Raw genomic sequence first — 15,981 nt, forward strand, 5'->3', positions numbered from 1 at the left:
GGTACTTTTCAAGTGTGTATTTGTTTTAAAGCCTAGCAGCTGGCCTTTTGGCCATATATATAGATCACACACTCGCTGAAATACTTACTAGGAATGGCAGTTATTTGAATTCAAAGAAAAATTGCATGTTTCTCTCCTGCCTTCCTCCTCCCCTTTCTGTGTGGAACAAGAATCCCAGAGATGTACCTTCTGGTCCTTGACGCGCAGCAAGACCTTGAGCTGGACCATGAACCTACTGGCCTGTCAGTTTTGCTTGGGGTAGAAAGGGCTCACTGTTTAAAGTGCTACCTGCTTTTTGGGTGTTTGTGCTACAACCGGCTACGTTTTCACTGTTGCTAACACAGGGCAGCAAGAGATAGATGCGTGCTTCCTTGCTTGGGGGTAAACAGGGCTGGGGGAAGACACCAGCAGGAGACACAAAGAAAACCCCTTGGTTCAGAGCTCACAATTAATAGAACTGAAATTTTGGGCGAGTCTCAGGGTAGCAGGAGCGGGTAACACAAAGCCAGCATTGGGAGCTCATTTTCATTTCAACCATCTTGTGCATGTGTAGTTGGCTGTCTTTGTTTAAAGAACTTGGCCTTCAGGTAGATTTTATTTGGACGGCTTGCTTATCCAAAGAACATTAATGACTTTCCTTGAGGAGTTCCAGCCAGTACCTTTGCACCCCGGTTCTCCTCTAGCCCTGTTTTCTCTTTTCCATAATCTCCCAGTGCCCGGCAGCAAGCCTGTAGGGTACATGCGCAAGCGAAAGGAGCTTGAGTTGGGGAATTAATATTCCTGGAACATAACACCAGCAGCATGCACACGCTGAGGAGAATATTAGAGCTATTAGCGGTGGGAGTTTGGAGTGCATGCAATATCTAGATGGAGAATTCAGTGTGATTAATCTGCCTCTAAGCAGCAGCCTCCAGGCTCTGGGAATTCTGTGGCACGTTTGAAATCAGAACTTTTTTTAATTACCTTTCCGCATCAACAAAACAATCGCAGTTGTGTGAAAATAAGCCCATTCAGTCCCTGCCCTGTCTCTTTTTTTTTTTTTCTGCTTCCCCCCCTTCCTTTTTCTCCTTTTTGGATAAGACATGCTGTCGAAGCCCTGACTATTCGTGGTCTCAGCAGCCCCGACAGCACTTTGCACAAGTGCAGAGGGACTCGGCCTGGAGCCTTGGCCAGCCTCCAACTCAGGTAATTGCCTCGTGGGCCAAGTTGGAGCAAGCCCCTGCTAGTCGGTGTACATGTACTAGATTCCTTCCTCTTCCCCTCTTCTTTATTCCGCTTCCCAACAAGCGCCCAGGCCTCCCGCTCTCCCCATCACCTCCTGGCCTTGCTGGCATCCTGGCGCCCTGGCAGCCATGTTGCTTCCCCCCCCAGGTTCAGGGAGAATCCCCAAGGGAGAAGGAACGGCGTAAACATGGAGCTTTCTCTCATAGAGACAGAAGGGCGGAAAAAAATAAATTAAAAATATCAAAGGAGATTCACTCAGTATAAAAATGGTAGCAAAGTTGTGGCCAAACAAGGATAAAGACTTGCTGAAGGCTATGAGATTGGGACCTCCCTGCTTGCAAATTGTACCTTTTCTCTCCCTCTCACAAGGGGAGGCAAAAGGAGCATCTCTTCCTTCCATTGCAGCCTGGTTTATTGCTGTACTGGCACAGAGAACCTGTAAAACGACAGGGGAGATCTTCCCTGGAGCTGTAGCCGTGCCAGGGCTGAGGCGATGCCCCAAGGCGCTGGGATTCAGCATTGGTGTGGGAACGGAGGCTCCAGCCATGGAGGAGCTTCTAGCTGGAAGAGTATCTTCTGGCCACCTGGCTTTTGGGCTGGAAGTGTGTAGAGCTGCCAGGGTGCAAAAATTTCTGACAAGCTCCTCTTGCCCCTGCCCGCTGTCGGGCTCTCAGTGCCGCCGTCCCTGGTGCTCGCCCTCCGGGGCACCTCGGGTGCTCGTGGGGCGCTCCCGATGACCGGCAGCGGCAACCCAGGAACGCACCTGCCAGCCGATTCATGGCAGGGATCTGGATTGTTTCCTGCTCTCCCCATGTACGGGTTTCGCTCCTGGAGCACTGGCGGGTTGCGAGAAGGGCAGGCTGCGATGGCAGCGCCATTTTCTTCTCCCTTCCAGGTCTGCACGGTGGTGTGGAATGTGTTGCAGGTCTCAGTGAGGGCAGGGATGGAGGCTGGAGGGAGGAGTGGGCACACAAGCTGTCTCCCCTTTGGCTCTGCAGTTCAGATAACTTTAATATATAATGTTTGCAATTAGCACTGGTTAATTTTTTTCTTTTTCTTTTTTTTTTTTAATTTCACTTGGCTGCGGCTGTGCCCTTGGCTTATCCCTCTGAATTCCTGGCCTTCAGGCATGATTATCACAGTGCAGGCTTGAACTGCCTTGTTTCAAAAGGAGAAAAAAAAAATCCATTTTAAACACAAATAACAGATTTTTTTTTTTTTTTGGCCTATTTACCAACATGTTTGAGGTTGTGTTAAATTTTGAGAAATTAGTATTAAAAAAAGTCCTCAAGCTGCATAAACAAAAACCCCCGAAACATTACAACTTTCCAGGTTGCATTAAGCCAATAGCCCCTTAATAACCCTTTGTTTTTTTATAGCGTTTATTTCAAAAGTGACCACAGAAGTCTCTACCATCAGCTTTTACTTCCCACAGCAACATCTAAGCATTGCCTTGTATTGGGAGTACATCAAAGCCTCCTGGCCTTTCTTTCACCTACCCCAGCCTCCCTGCTTCTCCCCAGGACACCTAAAACCTAAAAATACCATAGGGAGCAAAAAAATCTCACTCTTTAACCCTATTGCCTTGCTTAGGCCTCACGTACAACTCTGTTACCTTAAGCCTGGCCTTTAATATCTTTTTTACTCCAATTACAGTTTAAAACCGGTTTTGGATCCTCAAGTGGGGAAAAAAAACCCCAAGGACACGCTGATGAGCGTTAGCTCATCCCGGCCCACAGCTCCCAGACCTGAGCTTCGGTTCCACCGCTCACCCAGCGGCTCTCAGCTCCTGCGTTCCCAGTGCAACCCGGAGCATCCGCCTGTTTCAGCCTTTTCCCCTCAATCCCCCTTTGCCGTTCCCCCTCCACCCTCCCCCATGGCCGCTGATGCCCCTCGGTTGTCACCCCAGCCCCTTGTCCTGCTCCAGCCCTGGTGGGTCTGTCCCAAAAGGGCTGCGGGAACCTGTGCTGCGCCGGAGGACGGCGCCTGGGCTCACACTTGCTGTCTGTCCTGCCCAGACCACTTCTGAAAGGTATTTCCATCGTGGTCACAAACTTTATTTGTGGGAAAAAAGCCTCAACAAACAAAACACAAAAAAAACCACAACATGAAAAGAGAGTATGTTTTGTACAAAAAAAAAAAAAAAAAAGAAAAAAGGAGAAAAAAGCCATTTTCTTGGCCAGCCATTTCCCGAGTTCCCTTTGTTACTACTGCAGATATGTGTTTGAATAAGAGCCTTTTCCCCTCCCCTCTCCTATTCCTCCCTGTTCTACCCTGCAGTGAAGTCACAATCCGGCGTTTGTGGGCTCTGTGTGATGTCAGAGACTCAGCCTTGTGACTTCACCGGCGGGCTCGGGCAGAAGGTGCAGACGGGGCTGAGAGAGGAGAGGAGAGAGGGGAAAAAAAAAGAAAAAGAAAAAGAAAAAAAAAGCCCCCTCCTCTTCCCTTCCCCCCCTTCCCCCCCCCTCGGTTTATAAAACCAGTAGCTGAGATAAATCGGAAGGGGGTGGGGAGAAGCAGCGGGGAAAGCTGCGAAAGATGCCAGAAAGGTACAGTAAATGGGCTTTATCTCTCCCTTCCCTCTCCCTCAAAGTTGAGAGTGGAGAATTGCCCTGCAGAGGCCACCTCTCGCCCACCCCGCGCGCGTTGGCGGCGGTCGCGGCCGCGTGTCTGCGGCGCCCCGTGCGTGTCACCCACCCCCGCGACGCCGCCGTGCCCGCGGGTGGGTTGGGGGGGGGTGCTGTGTTGCGGGGGGTGAGCGGGCGGCGAGGGGCAGCGCGACGGCGGCGGCGGGGGGGCGGCCGGAGCCCGGCGTGGCCGAGCGCCGGGAGCCGCTCGCCTTGTCCCTTTTCAAAGGCCCCAGCTGTTGGCTGCTCGCTGCAGTCTGGCTCCTGCTCCCAGACCGACAGAAACGGGTTATGAGGTGTGTGCGGGGGGGGAGTCCCCCCGCGCCCCGTCCTTCCTTCACCCTGTATCTCTCCTTGACGATGGGTTTTATTTTGTTTTGGTCTCGGATGCGTTTTTATTTTTTTTCTCGCTCTGCAGGTTGAGAGGAGCACGGGGGTGGCTGGGGTGGGGGCCTGCCATTTCACCGTCACGGGGGGGTACAGCGGGAGGGAGAAGGGCAGGGCCTCAGGGTCACATTCTCAAGGGCTGGCAGATACGATTTATTTAATTATTCTCCATCTTTTCTGTTTTTTGTTGTTGTTTTCTTTTTTTTTTTTTTTAACTGACAATCGCACAATAGCAATGTGGGTGCACCAGCAAAGAGCAACCTCAAAAAAAAAGGGGGGGGAATGAAAAAAGGAGGGGGGGAGGAAAAGGGGGCGTTAGTTTGCCCCTCCCTTCTTCTTCAGCTTTTTTTTTTTTCCTGTGTCCAATTTACCATTCACTTGAGATTTTGGACAAAGACAGGGGCAGTGGGTGGGCTGCTTTGAGTTTTGTGATATAATATGACTGGAGCGAGAGAGTAAAGCGCAGACAATTAAGGATCAGCGCGAGGGCTTTGCTCATTCAGTCTGTTGAAGAAGCCGTCATTTTGTGTTAGCGCGTGTGTCTGGAGGAGGAAGGATAGTGGAGAGTGACAGTGGAAGGATGCCTAACGTTGTGGTGTATTTGTATTTGCTAAACACCGTCTTCAGGAGAGGGAGGGCTTCAAAAGACAGGGATGACGGAAAGGGGGTCCTTCTGAATTGGCCCCTGCGGTGGAGCCACTTGAGACTGGACCCTGGCTGCTGGGAACATGATGTTTTGTTGCCTCCTCAAACGGGGAGGGCTGAGGAAGGAAGAGTGCATGCAGGTGTCAGGCTCCCTGCCGCTGCTGCTCTGCCCATGCCCCTCACCCCGATGACCGGTGGCTTCTCCGGTGCTCCAGTTCACCAAGCTCCTGGGCGAAGCATCACGTCGTGACCAGCTGCGGTCCCAGGCTCTTCTCTGCTCCTCGGTCACTTGAGTCCCGCTGCTGCACTTGGCTCCTAACAACCCAGAGCGCATCCTGCTTTTGTAGTTATTTATTTCTTTATTTCAACTACTGGACCCTGGCTGTCCTCTGCCAACGCGTTTCAAGGCTGATGAATAGCACCCCCTGCAGTTAAAGAGCCGATCTTTTGTAGCACAGATGTATAATTAATTGTGCAGCGCTTTTGCAGTCTGAACAGGCGAGTGGATTCTTGGAAAACACCCATGTACTGCTGCCTGCTTCTCAGACCCCCAGCTTCACAGCCCTGAAAGCCTCCATCCTCCCATACTGTGTGTAGTGATCTGAAACAGAATTCTAGTCCAGGTCTTTGGTGTAAAAGCCAAAAACGCTACAAAAAATCCAAACCCAAAGCACAGCTGCACAGCAGGACTCTCCTGCCCCTGCTCTGACATGAAAGGACTTTTGGGGTTATTTGCATCTCTGCTCCATCAAGGTGGTGATGTTTAGGGATTTCTTTTTTTTTTTCCCTTATTCTCTCAGAGGGGAAGTAAGGATTTGTTAGTTTGTAAAGCGCTTTGAAGATAAAAATCACTATGCTGAGTGCTGCCTGTTGGCTTGTTTGAGTCACAGCCTGTGCTTGGTGGGGAAGTGAAGCCTGGAATCGCCCTGCAGCCCCCTTGGAGGATTAAGTCAAATGACCCATATTGGGTGTCCTCCTTTGGACCTCTGGCCCCAGGGGGGGCAGAAATGGGGGTGACCAGGTGGGACTGGACACTGTGTGTGAGCCTGGGACATGGGGGGTGATCAGCAAAATTCGCCCTGCAAAACAGAGGGCAGAGTGCGTGGGGGATGTGATTTAGCTAGGATTAGATGTGGAAGAGATTTTAAGCCTCCTCATCTTGTCTGGGTATGGCAGGATTGTCCCCTACGGGGTTTTCCTCAGTTCTTTATCTACACCTGCTTCTAAATGACTCCTGAAAGAGCAGAAAACAGTGGAGAAAACCCTTTGCTTTGATGTATCTTCAGCTGGGGACATCCGTCGCCCAGGACTGTAACCATAGGTGTTTGGGGAGGAGGGAGTCATGCATCACTTCAGCCCCATGTTAGGATATGAAAGGATTAAATCTTTTTCCTAAGCAAAGTGGAAGGTCCCCAGGTGTCTTCTCTCAAGCTCAGAGATTGCAGTGGGAGAAGGAGGCAGGATCCAGCTGGGTAAAGAGACCTCATCAAGAGGATAAAAGCATTTAGGGTAAAGGACAGTCTGTCTCCCTGAGTAGGGGAAGTAATCAGTGAGGATGTGCAAGGGTCTCTCAAAAAGCTCTAGGCAGGCGATGCTTATGTCAGAGTAGAATTTCCTGGCAGTGGTGAAGGGGAATGAGCTGAAAGCGTTAATTGGTTCCCCCCCGCCCCGTTTTCTGTTAAGATATTCCCTTTCTTGTAACCACCACTGCTTTTTTTTCTTTCTTCTTCTTCTTTTTTTTTTTTTTTTTTTTTAACTTCAGTCTCAATGAAGAGAAGTGTTAAGGAAACCCCCTACTTACCACCTAAGGCTAGCTGCTGACTTACTGTTTCTTCAGATGAGATAATGTTAGCTGATTATAAATAGGGTGACTAACCTTTTTCATCAATATTAGGAGTAAGCCAGCACCTTGATCTTCAGCCCGTGGAATGAATCACACTGTAAGAGTTGAAGCCTTGCTGGTTTCGAAGAGGAGTAGTGGTCCTTTCTCTCAGCCCACACTCCTGGCTGTTCAAAGGCTTGGCCCCGACTGGGATCCCTGCGTTGTGGGCAGGTACCCCAGGAAATGTGAAATTTCACCCCCGTGAAATGCTTTCTCCAATGTGAACAGCGTCTCTTCATTAGACCTGGGTTCAGCCAAGGTGTTTAGGGGACCAGCTTGAGGACTACAGCCCCCCACAAATGCTGCTGCTCCTCGTGAAAGTGTTTGTGTTGGGACACCTCTTTTCTTATCTGTGGGCTTGGGCTATTTCTGAAACTGGCTAAAACCAGCAGAGGCTCGTGGAGTTGGTAAGTTGACGCAAATCGTGCTTACTTAGGCTTCTGATCTTGCTTCTGTGCTTACTGGTGATGTCCTAAGAAGTGCCTGCCTTATTTTCAGAACCAACAGTATTTTATTTAGGTCTAATTACTCTGAGGATGTTTACAGAAAAGTTAAATTGGGGGCCTTTAGTCCTAATCACCTCTCAGGACAAATGTGAGTACCAGCGTGTTTCCCAGAACATAATCTCTTCAAGAGGGATGATGAAAGCCACGAAATATAAGCAGAGGCTTTGTTAGTTTGAACCTGAACTTCAGTAGGCAACTAGAAGAGTCCCTTGAATCCTGAAGTAGAAACAAGTTATTTGGGATTTTACTGCATTCCTTGGGCTCTCTGAAGGTGGGTCTGTATAGACGTTACAAAATTAAATGCTGATTTTCTTAACCTGGGATGGTTACCTCTGTTACCTGATAGCTTTGAAGGCATTGTCGTCACTCGGTTTATGTGACTTGAATGAACGTATGCTTCTTTCCCCCAACCTCCAAATGTGTAGGTAGCGCTTATAAATAGCTGAATATGTTGTGTTTAGTGTCAAGTTCTGTGTGTTCTCACATGCCCTATCCTGATGTGGATTTGAGCACAACTTTAAAGTAATGCAGGGCACTAAAATAAGACATTAATGTAATTGGAAATTTAGAATTAGAGGGTTTGATCATTGAATGTACTTTTATGAGTCTCAAGATAGAAAGTAATTAAAGTAGTTGTGTTTGAAGAAGTTTTTTTTTTTTCCTCATGTTTTGTTAGCATTAGGAAATATGTAAGTAAACCACGGTGGAACTTTGAAAATATTTTTAATAAACCAATCTCTCTGGTGAATCAGGACCAGAGAACATCACTATACATCACAGAAGAGCAGAAGTCAGTTTCTGTGACAAGAAGTTAATGAGATTTCATGCAACATGTATCTTCAGTGGACCCTTAGATTACTACTACCCAGTATAAATATAGCCTTCTTACCAGATGAACATAGAAGACCTCTTAGTTTTGGTCCAGTCTGATGCCCTCTGCCTTTGCCTCTTGCTGCTGCAAGCCCTTCTCATGTGCTGTTTCACGTGCCTGAGTGCTGAAGCATGGTAGGAGCAAGGTGACTGGAAGAACTAACGTGATTTCTTCAGGGACCTTTTTTTTTTCCCCTCCTGTTGGAACAGCTGAGATTCAAAACAGCTATTGCATGCATCAGGGAGGAAACCAACAGGGAGCGAAGCAAGAATCAAAATCTTAGTTGCCTCTAAAATTTGGGACTATATGTCATGGGGATTTAAGCTTGTTAAGCCTGGAAATTCCCACTTCGCTGTAGGCAGAAAAAAAAAAAACAAACCAAGCCACCAGCAAATTAAACCTTTGTAAAAGGCCAGCAGAAATAACAGCAGAAAACCCCAGTCCTTTTCTGTAAAATGTGTTCAGGCAAGGCAGAGTTGTTTTTATCTAAGACCATTTAAAAAGATGAGCTCTTCTAATATTTGAATTTCTCCTTTTATTTAGATATGTTTAGTAATTCAGATAATGGAGATTTATCGATGGCCTTTTCTGCATTGTTGGAGACAGTCTTTCTGGAGAATCATATTTGTTTGGCTTTCTATTTTAATTTCCACCCTTATTAGTTTCGACATCTGCATGGAAATGTGATTCCTGTTTCCTCAAAAGTCCAGCTTCTGTTGTTTCTTGCTTTTTTTTTTACTGGACTTGGATTCCTTTCCCTGCAGCATCACAATCACTTTCACAGCAACTATTTCGATTCTGCCAGAAGCAGCTTTTTGGCAGGAGGTAAAAGGAATAAGCAGAAGAAGCTGAGCAGGTCTTAAGGTACAAAGATCTTATTTTCATGAATCAGCTCCTTGTAATGGGAAGATGAGAGGACAGAAGTGTTGCAGTATTAAAAGATGGAACAGAATTGTCTCCCATATAGGTGGTTTAATTTTTCTCCTGCTGTGATTCACACTACCTACCTTTAGCTTCTTTATCATTTTTGTTCCTTTAGCTACTCCAAAGTCTTGCACTCCAGTTGTTGCTCTGTTGCAGAAACTGAGTTGTAGGATTTAACACTGTGGCTTATAGTGATGCTTCCAAATGATGTGCTCAAGACATGAGAGTCAGTAGGCTGAGAATCTGTGCTTGTCCGGTACTTTACAGCAAGTACATGGTTCCTTTGGCTATCTTAAGGGGAAAAGTTCAATATCGGTGAATTAGTGAGAGGAGAGCCCTCCCCGTCTTTGCTGCAGTTCCTTGGGAGATGTCTGATACTACTGCTCCCTTGTGTAGGGTCAGATGTAACACTTTTTATCTGAAGTAAGTGTAAAAGAAATAGGAGGAAAGTATGGGAAATCCTGGGGCTAGATGGGAGGAGAGGCAGGAAATGTTAATGAATGCAGCCATGCTGATGTCTTTCTTGGAGAAAGAGAATCAGGCTTGCTGCCCTTGCTTTACACTTGCTTAAAGATGTAGCTGTCCCACCGTGAGTATAAGTTGCAGTCCCTAGTTGTGTGACCTGTAAGTGCCTGATCTTGCTGTCATCTTTTGTATTATCTATCTTCAAGCTAGTCTCTAATGCCCATTCCCATAGCATCTGAGTGTGTCTAGATGAAAGCTGCAAATGTGCAGTGGCGAGCCTGTGCATGACGTGAAATTGTGTAAGAGGGGAAAGGATTAGGACAAGGGTAAAACTTTGAGGGGACGGGTGCCGTGCTTGTGAGAAATCTGCATGCCTGACTCTGCGGAGCCTTCAGCCTCCTGGTGCTGCTAGTTCAGTGCTTTTCATCAGCAATAAAACCTTCTGTAAAGAAGAAGAAATCTCTCAGAGGACCCTTCAGAAATCATCTTTTCTCTAACACACACCGGGTTGCTCAGAGTCTTTCCACCATATGTTACCTGCAGATTTGTTCTCCATCCCCCAAGCTGCATTGCTTGCTGGCCTCCCCCCTTACAGGCAGAGGGAGCTCAGAGGTTGTGTGGAGATGAATGGGTTGAGGTCATGAATGGTGTCACCCCTCAGTTCCGCCCCTCCCCCAGCTGCTAATGTATGCTTCTGGAGAGCCACACGAACTGAGTAATTACTGAATTACAGCTAGATCAGAAGTGGTGACCTCAAAGACAGGAGGAGACTCTCCATCTCCATTTGTCAGTCCTCCTGTGGTCAGAAGGACCTTTTTCCTTCAGGATCTGTGAGAGAGGGGGAAGGGATGTGCAAGGTAAGCCTTACATTAAGGCATAAGGGGGGGGAAAAAGAATAAACGTTTGCTTTTGCCGCTGCGGAGTTGATGGGCAGCAGAAGAGTCAGCATTGGCTGGCTGTGTGCTGTGACCGCAGCTGGTAGGAGCAGTAGCACTAGTGCTGAGGGCAACTCAAAGGGCATTATTTTGCCCAGAAGCTCGCATCCATCGCATAGGAGGGTTCCAAGTCTTGAGGCCATTTTCCTGCCTGTCTCTGCCTTGTTTGCGCTTCAATCCTTGGAAGTACTTCGGAGGTGGGCGAAGGTGTCTGTGGGGAAAAATGGATAGGGTTTAGAAGTTTTTCAGTTGTGATAGTACCATAGTGGCTCTGTATAATTATGGTTGAGCTGATTTTCTTGCAGTAAAAGCAGAGAGACTTCAGTCTTTCTTATGACTGTGGCGTAGTGCATCTGCTCAATTTATAGCACTCTTTGATGATGAAATGTATTTGTTGGAAATTTACATGCAAGCCTGTTTAGTCTGTTGCATTGATTTTGAAATTGATCTTTTAAGGATTTATTTTGCTAAGTAACCATTTTTGGCTTTAAATACCTGTGGTTTTTCTTCTTTTCAGAATTGAAGGGTACTTTGCTTCCAAGTTGCTTTCAGAGCGTATAGATACTACCAATGCTTTACCCTAACCTAGAACTGCTTGCGTGGATGTTTGATTTGTGTGGTTGAAGGATCAGAGCCCTAGTAGCATGATGGGGTTACTTTCTTCATTAGTCCTAACAATGTTTTATTTCTAACTTTTTTTGGTGGTGGTCAAGTAGTTCTCACTGAATAGCCAGGTCAGAAGGTTTGAATTTATTTCTTCTGGAAAGTGAAATGTTCAGTGGCAAAGAAAAGCTCAGTGATGTGAACAAAGTGTACTAATGACAGTGAGTTTTCATCTGGAGTCTTCAGACAGCAAAAAATTAGTTTCAGAGAGAATGAAATTCTCCATTAAGCTCAGCAGGGTTGTATGTTGAAGCCTGATACATCACTTCAAAAGCTGCAAAGGACATATTGCCTGTGCTTGTGGTATTTAACTAATATAGTTCTGGTAACTTGTGTTTTCATTCTGTGCTTTCAATGACCCTGTATGTTACCGGTGATGCCTACTGTAGTGCAACAGCTGACAGTAGTGTAACATTTGCATGTATTTATAGCATGAGGTTTTTAAAATGCCATTTAATCCTTTAAAATGAGCCATATAGTTTTGAGCTTTTAAATATTTTAAAAAGCAACTCCTCTTGTACTTGCCTTGTAACCCTTGTAAGTAGTCATTAGTGGAGATGGGAAATGCTGCTGTGCAGCAGACTCGAGATCCAGGTATTTAAGTATGCAAATTATTTTTGGTCCTTTGAGAAATTTTTGACTTGTCAATGTTAGCTGTCCTTAGAGTTTTATCATGCTTTTTTGAGCATTTTACAAAACTTTTTCTGTTTATGCTGCAACTTCATTGTGTACATTAGGTAAAACAAATCCCTTGCTATAGAAAGCTTATATAGGTAAGCTCTGTTCCCGTGTCTGTATATACAAAAGAGTTTTACCTTAAGTTTAAGGTAGAGCACTCAAAGCACTCCTACTTTATAAATCTACACAAAGGATTGACCTCGATGCTTCACTTGAAAATCAGAAAACAGATAATAGAAAATCAAATTATAACCCCCCACCCCATTAGGGCTTTTATCACAGTGCTGGATCCCCCGAGGGAATGCTGTACTAACCAAGGCCTTTGCGTGCCATGGCAGTCAACAAGATTAAGGCTGCTTGCTGCTGGAGCAACCTCACAGTTTGTCATGGTGAGATGTGCTATCGGAGCCTCTTCTTCAGGTGAAGGAAGTGATGACCTTCACCTCTTGTAAGTGAAGCACCCTGCCTTAAATGCTACTTGCAAATGGGCAACAAGTGTTGCGGGGGAGCAGGGATGAACTGCACTGTGAGAGGAAAAGCAAGCAGCAAAGCATTGCCTCTGTGCTCCAGCTGTGGGTCCCAGGTGGTCAACGCAGGCACAGATTACCACAGAAGGCTTTGTCTCTGAAAGAAGCCATCACGTACTTGTGTCGAGTCCAAAGAGGAGCGGAGAAGCAGATGAATCCTTCCTGGGTGCTCCTGCCAGCAGCCGGGGAGTCCCCAACACCCACAAACTATTACCTTGAAAAACAAATGGCAGGAGTGCATGTAATTTTTGCCTGCTCTGGTTGTTTTTCCCAGGCTGTTGCCACCGTTGCAGTCCTATCTCCATGGAATTTCAGCCAGTCTCCGAATTATTTTTGGCAGATAACGCGTGGTACAAGATGTGGGTTTTTATTTTTTGTAAAGAGGGAGTCACCTGTTGGGGAGCCATCAGTGAAGCTGTCAGCTGGCTGTGCTTACAACACAGTTCATTGCATTTTGGGATGAGCTATAAGCAGGGGCCTTCTCTCAGAATAAGGCTTCCTACAGGAGATGGTGCTCAGTGAGGATCTGGGCAACAAAGCTTGGGAAACAGGGCAGTTATTGAAACTGTCGTATCTGCTCAGCAAAGTTCCTGGCAAAACAAGTTTTAGATGATGCTCGAGCTCTCTGTGCCCAGCGCTTGGAGCTCCTTGGGCTGCCAGCCTCCTGCGTTTTCACGTGAATTGCTCTGAATGGCAGATGGAGGAAGCTGTAGTGTCGCTCCGAGCTTCCTTTGCTGGCATGCAGGTTTAGATGACGATGATTTGACAGGCACTGCATCCTTGCTCTCGAGCTGCCCCCTCTGCCAGTCTCCTGGCCCTCTCACTCTGAAAAATTAAAACCAAAAAAACTAGTGAACGTTCTTTAAAAAAAAGCTTGTTTCTCCAGCGCGGATTAGGCATGGTTAACTCCCCAGTTTAAGGCTGGCAGGGGACTCGGGAGGGCTGGGAGAACTGTTTTTAATTTCCCACGCTGTGCGGCGGGGAGCAGACCCCCCGCACCGCCGGCTCCCCGCACCGGGCCGCCCGCAGCCTCCATGTTGTTTCCCGCGGCTCCGCTCAGGCACCGCCAGCTCGGGGCCCGCCCGGCCCCGGCGTGCGGCCTGGGCGCGGGCTCAGGGTGTGCTGCGGGCTGCGGGCCGGTAAAGGGGCTTCCTGGGCTCTCCGGCCGCAGCTGCGTAGCTGCTGCCTGGGAGGAGAAGCCGCCAAAGGGAATAAATCCGGTTCTTAAAATAACTTGGGGGAAGAGGAGGGGTGTTATTGATTTATGAGACAATTAAAATGGAAACTGCCGCGGTCCCTCCCCCGAGAAGGCCGAAGGGGGCCCGGCAGCTGCTGGGTGGGCCCGGCGCGCTGCCACGCTCTGTCCCCGCACCGCCCGAGAGCCGCCGGCCGCGCTCGCCCTGAGCGGCCGCCGCATGGCGGGGGGCCGGTGACACGCGCGGCGGCGTTGCCCGCTCCCAGCCCGCGGGACGGACCCGCCGCCGCCCACCCCGATCCCCGCGGCGGAGGCGGCACCAACCGCCCCCTCCTGCGGCTGCGGCGCGCGGCCCCTTTAAGCGGGCGCGTGGCTGGAGGGGAGGTGGCCGCCTCGCGCCCCCCTCCGCCCGCCGCCGCGCGCGCGCACGCAGCCACGCACATGCACAGAGGCGCGCGCGCCTCTCCCCCTCCCCGCTCCCTCGCCCGGCCGGGACCCGCCGCCTCGCGCCGTTCCCGCTGGCGCGCGCTGCTCCCCAGCGGCCGCCGCCATTGGCTGGCGGGGGTCAGCTGACCCCGTGTTATTTCCTGTGTGTGTGAGTGTGTGTGTGAGTGTGTGAGGGGAGAATGGAGCGAGACGCCCCCGGGCCCCCGTCGGCCCCCTGTCCCGGCCCCCGTCCCGCAGCGCCTGCCCGCCGCCCGCGCTGCTGAGCCCCCCCGCACCTCCCGCACCTCCCGCGGCGGCGGGGGGCGCCGGGAAAGGCGGCGGGGGGAGGGTCGCAGGTAAGGGGCACTTGCGCTCGGGTCGGACCGTGCCGGGGGGTGCCGGAGTGCAGGGAAGGCCTAGGGAGGGGAGTGCTCCCGGCAGGGCCCGCCCGCCCCTCGCTGAGGAGGCCGCGGCCCCCTTGGTGGTGCGGGAGGGGTGTGGGGGTCTCACCCGTGACTTAGAGGGCAAGTGTTGGCTACGGAAGGGCCCTTAGGAAGTTCTATTATTAGGAGGTTTAATCCTCCCCCAGGTTTGGTTTGGTTTTTTTTTAGAGAAAAAAAAGCTTGTGTTTATGTGTGTTTAAAGAGGCCCTCATGCTCCATAGTGAGGTGCCCACCTGTTTTCCCATCCTGAAAAAATGGTCTTTTGCAAGAACTGTGAAGTTTTTATTGCGATGTGAGGATTGGTACTTCTCTTTAAGGGGTAAATTATTAAAAATGTCAGATGAGTGCACCCCGCACACAAATTGCAGTAGATGGACAGAATGTGTCGTGAATGCCTGAGGTTTATAGTGGTTTTTGTTTCTTTCATTCTGGAGGGTTAACCTAGCATTTTTTTTATTTGCGGAGATTACAAGAATCCGATGTGTTTGGGCTGTTGTGAGGATCAGGTCGTCTTTTGTTAACAGCCTCTTACTTTGCTGGAAGTTGTGTTTGGGGCTGCAGTTGGAAGTTATTTTTTCTTACCTTTAAGGAAGGAATAAGAGAAAGTTATGTAACCTGAGTGTCTTAGCCGATGTATCAGAGCTGTCTAATGGTACTGGGACTCTGTTATTAAGTTGAAAGTAGAAGCTCATTTGTATGTAAATCAACAAGCGATGGTCTCTGTGGGTAGATGTGGCACCATCAGAGTCCTTGATTTCTGTGTTTAAAAGGGCAGGCAGTCTGATTAAATTGCAGTGTTGTTTCCTGTACTCTTTTTTTTTTTTTTTTAAACCCTCCTTTGAAAAGGAAAGGAAAAATACCTGTGAGGGGACTGAGGATCAGTTTCAGAGCTTTCTGTGTTTAGGTTAGCATTTTGAAAGCAAGTCACATCTGTATCACTTGTTGCCATCTGTTGATTCATCCATGGATAATTCTTTGGACTGTATCGTTTTTAGCACGCTTCCTGATCAATAGGTGTGTGTGTAGTAGTTGGCTCACATTTACCCAGTCTTTGTAGAGCAATAAAGTGACTGGATGTTGGAGATGCACCAAGCTCTGGGTTAGAGTTAAGCATATTAGTTGAGCTCAAGTCAGGAAGAGCTGGGGTTTTTGCCCCTATTTTCTAGACTGCCTTTTGTTAGGTAACTTTGGTTTTTGAGGTTTGTGCATGAGTATTGTGCAGCTAAGTCTGTTTGGTTAAGTGTATGTGTTAAATACTTCTTAATATTTTACTTGTGAGCTTTTATTTGACTGAAATGTATGTGGGGTTTTTTTTTCTTAAATCTACATATTTAAATAGGCTTTCATATTAGTTAACTTTAAGCTGTGTGAAGCTGTGTGTTTTTTATCTGTTGTCTCTGTTAGGTTCTGTTGGTATATAGAAAAGCAACTGCATTAGTATTATGGAGAGAGAATTACTGTAAATAAATTTTTATTAGTTTAGTTATCTGTGTCTTAAACTTTGTTGATGTTATGAGGAGGGGAGAATATTGTTTGCTCATTTCTGTAAATTGCTGGAACATGAAATACCTATTTTTGTGTTT

General features: G+C 48.1%; 1 protein-coding gene across 10 annotated transcripts in view; it reads left to right on the plus strand.

Moving 5' to 3' along the window:
* The window catches only part of TCF20 (transcription factor 20), a 132,616-nt gene that overhangs the window by 52,047 nt on the left and 64,588 nt on the right, over nt 1-15,981 (plus strand). The window contains exon 1 of one of the 10 annotated variants that reach the window (XM_071801252.1): nt 3,614-3,773. The exons of 8 other annotated variants lie outside the window; for them this stretch is intronic. The gene's annotated coding sequence lies outside the window, so the exon portion shown is untranslated. Of the gene's footprint in view, nt 1-3,613; nt 3,774-14,034; nt 14,312-15,981 lie in introns of those variants that run through there. One more of the 10 variants, XM_071801260.1, reaches the window with a different exon arrangement.

Source organism: Patagioenas fasciata, chromosome 1, assembly GCF_037038585.1.
Source record: "Patagioenas fasciata isolate bPatFas1 chromosome 1, bPatFas1.hap1, whole genome shotgun sequence".
NCBI classification, from domain to species: domain Eukaryota; kingdom Metazoa; phylum Chordata; class Aves; order Columbiformes; family Columbidae; genus Patagioenas; species Patagioenas fasciata.